General features: G+C 46.8%; 13 non-coding genes and 4 pseudogenes across 13 annotated transcripts in view; all 17 read left to right on the forward strand.

The window, feature by feature from the left end:
• Window positions 1–37, forward strand: part of LOC146240048 (5S ribosomal RNA) — a 119-nt gene extending 82 nt beyond the window's left edge. The window contains exon 1 of the ribosomal RNA XR_014735985.1: window positions 1–37. This exon is cut by the window's left edge and continues 82 nt beyond it. This is a non-coding gene — a ribosomal RNA (5S ribosomal RNA).
• A 186-nt stretch (window positions 38–223) lies between these two features.
• On the forward strand, window positions 224–332 carry LOC146240049 (5S ribosomal RNA; annotated as a pseudogene).
• A 186-nt stretch (window positions 333–518) lies between these two features.
• Window positions 519–637, forward strand: LOC146240050 (5S ribosomal RNA; annotated as a pseudogene).
• A 172-nt stretch (window positions 638–809) lies between these two features.
• On the forward strand, window positions 810–928 carry LOC146240051 (5S ribosomal RNA). The gene has a single exon (XR_014735986.1). It is a non-coding gene; the product is annotated as a 5S ribosomal RNA (ribosomal RNA).
• Window positions 929–1,104: 176 nt separating this feature from the next.
• Window positions 1,105–1,223, forward strand: LOC146240052 (5S ribosomal RNA). Its single transcript, XR_014735987.1, has one exon. It is a non-coding gene; the product is annotated as a 5S ribosomal RNA (ribosomal RNA).
• A 182-nt stretch (window positions 1,224–1,405) lies between these two features.
• On the forward strand, window positions 1,406–1,524 carry LOC146240053 (5S ribosomal RNA; annotated as a pseudogene).
• Window positions 1,525–1,700: 176 nt separating this feature from the next.
• On the forward strand, window positions 1,701–1,819 carry LOC146240054 (5S ribosomal RNA; annotated as a pseudogene).
• Window positions 1,820–1,991: 172 nt separating this feature from the next.
• On the forward strand, window positions 1,992–2,110 carry LOC146240055 (5S ribosomal RNA). The gene has a single exon (XR_014735988.1). It is a non-coding gene; the product is annotated as a 5S ribosomal RNA (ribosomal RNA).
• A 176-nt stretch (window positions 2,111–2,286) lies between these two features.
• On the forward strand, window positions 2,287–2,405 carry LOC146240056 (5S ribosomal RNA). The gene has a single exon (XR_014735989.1). It is a non-coding gene; the product is annotated as a 5S ribosomal RNA (ribosomal RNA).
• A 172-nt stretch (window positions 2,406–2,577) lies between these two features.
• On the forward strand, window positions 2,578–2,696 carry LOC146240057 (5S ribosomal RNA). The gene has a single exon (XR_014735990.1). It is a non-coding gene; the product is annotated as a 5S ribosomal RNA (ribosomal RNA).
• Window positions 2,697–2,898: 202 nt separating this feature from the next.
• On the forward strand, window positions 2,899–3,017 carry LOC146240058 (5S ribosomal RNA). Its single transcript, XR_014735113.1, has one exon. It is a non-coding gene; the product is annotated as a 5S ribosomal RNA (ribosomal RNA).
• A 178-nt stretch (window positions 3,018–3,195) lies between these two features.
• Window positions 3,196–3,314, forward strand: LOC146240059 (5S ribosomal RNA). The gene has a single exon (XR_014739621.1). It is a non-coding gene; the product is annotated as a 5S ribosomal RNA (ribosomal RNA).
• Window positions 3,315–3,498: 184 nt separating this feature from the next.
• LOC146240060 (5S ribosomal RNA) lies at window positions 3,499–3,617 on the forward strand. The gene has a single exon (XR_014734842.1). It is a non-coding gene; the product is annotated as a 5S ribosomal RNA (ribosomal RNA).
• A 178-nt stretch (window positions 3,618–3,795) lies between these two features.
• Window positions 3,796–3,914, forward strand: LOC146240061 (5S ribosomal RNA). The gene has a single exon (XR_014739378.1). It is a non-coding gene; the product is annotated as a 5S ribosomal RNA (ribosomal RNA).
• A 190-nt stretch (window positions 3,915–4,104) lies between these two features.
• Window positions 4,105–4,223, forward strand: LOC146240062 (5S ribosomal RNA). Its single transcript, XR_014739622.1, has one exon. It is a non-coding gene; the product is annotated as a 5S ribosomal RNA (ribosomal RNA).
• Window positions 4,224–4,395: 172 nt separating this feature from the next.
• Window positions 4,396–4,514, forward strand: LOC146240063 (5S ribosomal RNA). Its single transcript, XR_014739379.1, has one exon. It is a non-coding gene; the product is annotated as a 5S ribosomal RNA (ribosomal RNA).
• A 184-nt stretch (window positions 4,515–4,698) lies between these two features.
• On the forward strand, window positions 4,699–4,817 carry LOC146240064 (5S ribosomal RNA). The gene has a single exon (XR_014734744.1). It is a non-coding gene; the product is annotated as a 5S ribosomal RNA (ribosomal RNA).
• Window positions 4,818–5,000: the final 183 nt, after the last annotated feature.

The following is a 5,000-nucleotide window of genomic DNA, read 5'->3' on the forward strand; positions in this document are numbered from 1 at the left end:
ATGGGAGACCGCCTGGGAATACCAGGTGCTGTATGCTCTTTTGCTCATTCACTTAGAAACTGACATCTTGCAATATGCACAAGTAGTCCTTCATGAAAGGGGCTGGAAGCTGTTTTCATTTTGACACGAGAGAGAGAGAGAGAGAGAGAGAGAGAGAGACTACCTTGCATTGTCAATTGCTAAATCTGTATATGGATAAGTAGCCTATGGTTGTCAACTTATTTCGTACGGCCATACCAGCCTGGCAACGCCTGATCTCGGAAGCTAAGCAGGGTCGGTCCTTGTTAGTACTTGGATGGGAGACCGCCTGGGAATACCAGGTGCTGTATGCTCTTTTGCTCATTCACTTAGAAACTGACATCTTGCAATATGCACAAGTAGTCCTTCATGAAAGGGGCTGGAAGCTGTTTTCATTTTGACACGAGAGAGAGAGAGAGAGAGAGAGAGAGAGAGACTACCTTGCATTGTCAATTGCTAAATCTGTATATGGATAAGTAGCCTATGGTTGTCAACTTATTTCGTATGGCCATACCAGCTTGGCAACGCCCGATTTCGTCTGATCTCGGAAGCTAAGCAGGGTCGGGCCTGGTTAGTACTTGGATGGGAGACCGCCTGGGAATACCAGGTGCTGTATGCTCTTTTGCTCATTCACTTAGAAACTGAAATCTTGCAATATGCACAAGTAGTCCTTCATGAAAGGGGCTGGAAGCTGTTTTCATTTTGACACGAGAGAGAGAGAGAGAGACCACCTTGCATTGTCAATTGCTAAATCTGTATATGGATAAGTAGCCTATGGTTGTCAACTTATTTCGTACGGCCATACCAGCCTGGCAACGCCCGATCTCGTCTGATCTCGGAAGCTAAGCAGGGTCGGGCCTGGTTAGTACTTGGATGGGAGACCGCCTGGGAATACCAGGTGCTGTATGCTCTTTTGCTCATTCACTTAGAAACTGACATCTTGCAATATGCACAAGTAGTCCTTCATGAAAGGGGCTGGAAGCTGTTTTCATTTTGACACGAGAGAGAGAGAGAGAGAGAGACCACCTTGCATTGTCAATTGCTAAATCTGTATATGGATAAGTAGCCTATGGTTGTCAACTTATTTCGTACGGCCATACCAGCCTGGCAACGCCCGATCTCGTCTGATCTCGGAAGCTAAGCAGGGTCGGGCCTGGTTAGTACTTGGATGGGAGACCGCCTGGGAATACCAGGTGCTGTATGCTCTTTTGCTCATTCACTTAGAAACTGACATCTTGCAATATGCACAAGTAGTCCTTCATGAAAGGGGCTGGAAGCTGTTTTCATTTTGACACGAGAGAGAGAGAGAGAGAGAGAGAGAGACTACCTTGCATTGTCAATTGCTAAATCTGTATATGGATAAGTAGCCTATGGTTGTCAACTTATTTCGTACGGCCATACCAGCCTGGCAACCCCAGATCTCGTCTGATCTCGGAAGCTTAGCAGGGTCGGGCCTGGTTAGTAATTGGATGGGAGACCGCCTGGGAATACCAGGTGCTGTATGCTCTTTTGCTCATTCACTTAGAAACTGACATCTTGCAATATGCACAAGTAGTCCTTCATGAAAGGGGCTGGAAGCTGTTTTCATTTTGACACGAGAGAGAGAGAGAGAGAGAGACTACCTTGCATTGTCAATTGCTAAATCTGTATATGGATAAGTAGCCTATGGTTGTCAACTTATTTTGTACGGCCATACCAGCCTGGCAACGCCCGATCTCGTCTGATCTTGGAAGCTAAGCAGGGTCGGGCCTGGTTAGTACTTGGATGGGAGACCGCCTGGCAATACCAGGTGCTGTATGCTCTTTTGCTCATTCACTTAGAAACTGAAATCTTGCAATATGCACAAGTAGTCCTTCATGAAAGGGGCTGGAAGCTGTTTTCATTTTGACACGAGAGAGAGAGAGAGAGACCACCTTGCATTGTCAATTGCTAAATCTGTATATGGATAAGTAGCCTATGGTTGTCAACTTATTTCGTACGGCCATACCAGCCTGGCAACGCCCGATCTCGTCTGATCTCGGAAGCTAAGCAGGGTCGGGCCTGGTTAGTACTTGGATGGGAGACCGCCTGGGAATACCAGGTGCTGTATGCTCTTTTGCTCATTCACTTAGAAACTGAAATCTTGCAATATGCACAAGTAGTCCTTCATGAAAGGGGCTGGAAGCTGTTTTCATTTTGACACGAGAGAGAGAGAGAGAGAGAGACCACCTTGCATTGTCAATTGCTAAATCTGTATATGGATAAGTAGCCTATGGTTGTCAACTTATTTCGTACGGCCATACCAGCCTGGCAACGCCCGATCTCGTCTGATCTCGGAAGCTAAGCAGGGTCGGGCCTGGTTAGTACTTGGATGGGAGACCGCCTGGGAATACCAGGTGCTGTATGCTCTTTTGCTCATTCACTTAGAAACTGACATCTTGCAATATGCACAAGTAGTCCTTCATGAAAGGGGCTGGAAGCTGTTTTCATTTTGACACGAGAGAGAGAGAGAGAGACCACCTTGCATTGTCAATTGCTAAATCTGTATATGGATAAGTAGCCTATGGTTGTCAACTTATTTCGTACGGCCATACCAGCCTGGCAACGCCCGATCTCGTCTGATCTCGGAAGCTAAGCAGGGTCGGGCCTGGTTAGTACTTGGATGGGAGACCGCCTGGGAATACCAGGTGCTGTATGCTCTTTTGCTCATTCACTTAGAAACTGACATCTTGCAATATGCACAAGTAGTCCTTCATGAAAGGGGCTGGAAGCTGTTTTCATTTTGACACGAGAGAGAGAGAGAGAGAGAGAGAGAGAGAGAGAGAGAGAGAGAGAGACTACCTTGCATTGTCAATTGCTAAATCTGTATATGGATAAGTAGCCTATGGTTGTCAACTTATTTCGTACGGCCATACCAGCCTGGCAACGCCCGATCTCGTCTGATCCCGGAAGCTAAGCAGGGTCGGGCCTGGTTAGTACTTGGATGGGAGACCGCCTGGGAATACCAGGTGCTGTATGCTCTTTTGCTCATTCACTTAGAAACTGACATCTTGCAATATGCACAAGTAGTCCTTCATGAAAGGGGCTGGAAGCTGTTTTCATTTTGACACGAGAGAGAGAGAGAGAGAGAGAGACTACCTTGCATTGTCAATTGCTAAATCTCTATATGGATAAGTAGCCTATGGTTGTCAACTTATTTTGTACGGCCATACCAGCCTGGCAACGCCCGATCTCGTCTGATCTCGGAAGCTAAGCAGGGTCGGGCCTGGTTAGTACTTGGATGGGAGACCGCCTGGGAATACCAGGTGCTGTATGCTCTTTTGCTCATTCACTTAGAAACTGACATCTTGCAATATGCACAAGTAGTCCTTCATGAAAGGGGCTGGAAGCTGTTTTCATTTTGACACGAGAGAGAGAGAGAGAGAGAGAGAGAGAGACTACCTTGCATTGTCAATTGCTAAATCTGTATATGGATAAGTAGCCTTTGGTTGTCAACTTATTTGGTACGGCCATACCAGCCTGGCAACGCCCGATCTCGTCTGATCTCGGAAGCTAAGCAGGGTCGGGCCTGGTTAGTACTTGGATGGGAGACCGCCTGGGAATACCAGGTGCTGTATGCTCTTTTGCTCATTCACTTAGAAACTGAAATCTTGCAATATGCACAAGTAGTCCTTCATGAAAGGGGCTGGAAGCTGTTTTCATTTTGACACGAGAGAGAGAGAGAGAGAGAGAGACTACCTTGCATTGTCAATTGCTAAATCTGTATATGGATAAGTAGCCTATGGTTGTCAACTTATTTCGTACGGCCATACCAGCCTGGCCACGCCCGATCTCGTCTGATCTCGGAAGCTAAGCAGGGTCGGGCCTGGTTAGTACTTGGATGGGAGACCGCCTGGGAATACCAGGTGCTGTATGCTCTTTTGCTCATTCACTTAGAAACTGAAATCTTGCAATATGCACAAGTAGTCCTTCATGAAAGGGGCTGGAAGCTGTTTTCATTTTGACACGAGAGAGAGAGAGAGAGAGAGAGAGAGAGAGAGAGACTACCTTGCATTGTCAATTGCTAAATCTGTATATGGATAAGTAGCCTATGGTTGTCAACTTATTTTGTACGGCCATACCAGCCTGGCAACGCCCGATCTCGTCTGATCTCGGAAGCTAAGCAGGGTCGGGCCTGGTTAGTACTTGGATGGGAGACCGCCTGGGAATACCAGGTGCTGTATGCTCTTTTGCTCATTCACTTAGAAACTGACATCTTGCAATATGCACAAGTAGTCCTTCATGAAAGGGGCTGGAAGCTGTTTTCATTTTGACACGAGAGAGAGAGAGAGAGACCACCTTGCATTGTCAATTGCTAAATCTGTATATGGATAAGTAGCCTATGGTTGTCAACTTATTTCGTACGGCCATACCAGCCTGGCCACGCCCGATCTCGTCTGATCTCGGAAGCTAAGCAGGGTCGGGCCTGGTTAGTACTTGGATGGGAGACCGCCTGGGAATACCAGGTGCTGTATGCTCTTTTGCTCATTCACTTAGAAACTGACATCTTGCAATATGCACAAGAAGTCCTTCATGAAAGGGGCTGGAAGCTGTTTTCATTTTGACACGAGAGAGAGAGAGAGAGAGAGAGAGAGAGACTACCTTGCATTGTCAATTGCTAAATCTGTATATGGATAAGTAGCCTATGGTTGTCAACTTATTTCGTACGGCCATACCAGCCTGGCAACGCCCGATCTCGTCTGATCTCGGAAGCTAAGCAGGGTCGGGCCTGGTTAGTACTTGGATGGGAGACCGCCTGGAAATACCAGGTGCTGTATGCTCTTTTGCTCATTCACTTAGAAACTGACATCTTGCAATATGCACAAGTAGTCCTTCATGAAAGGGGCTGGAAGCTGTTTTCATTTTGACACGAGAGAGAGAGAGAGAGAGAGAGAGAGAGAGACTACCTTGCATTGTCAATTGCTAAATCTGTATATGGATAAGTAGCCTATGGTTGTCAACTT

Source organism: Hypomesus nipponensis, chromosome 20, assembly GCF_054491055.1.
Source record: "Hypomesus nipponensis isolate SF chromosome 20, ASM5449105v1, whole genome shotgun sequence".
NCBI classification, from domain to species: domain Eukaryota; kingdom Metazoa; phylum Chordata; class Actinopteri; order Osmeriformes; family Osmeridae; genus Hypomesus; species Hypomesus nipponensis.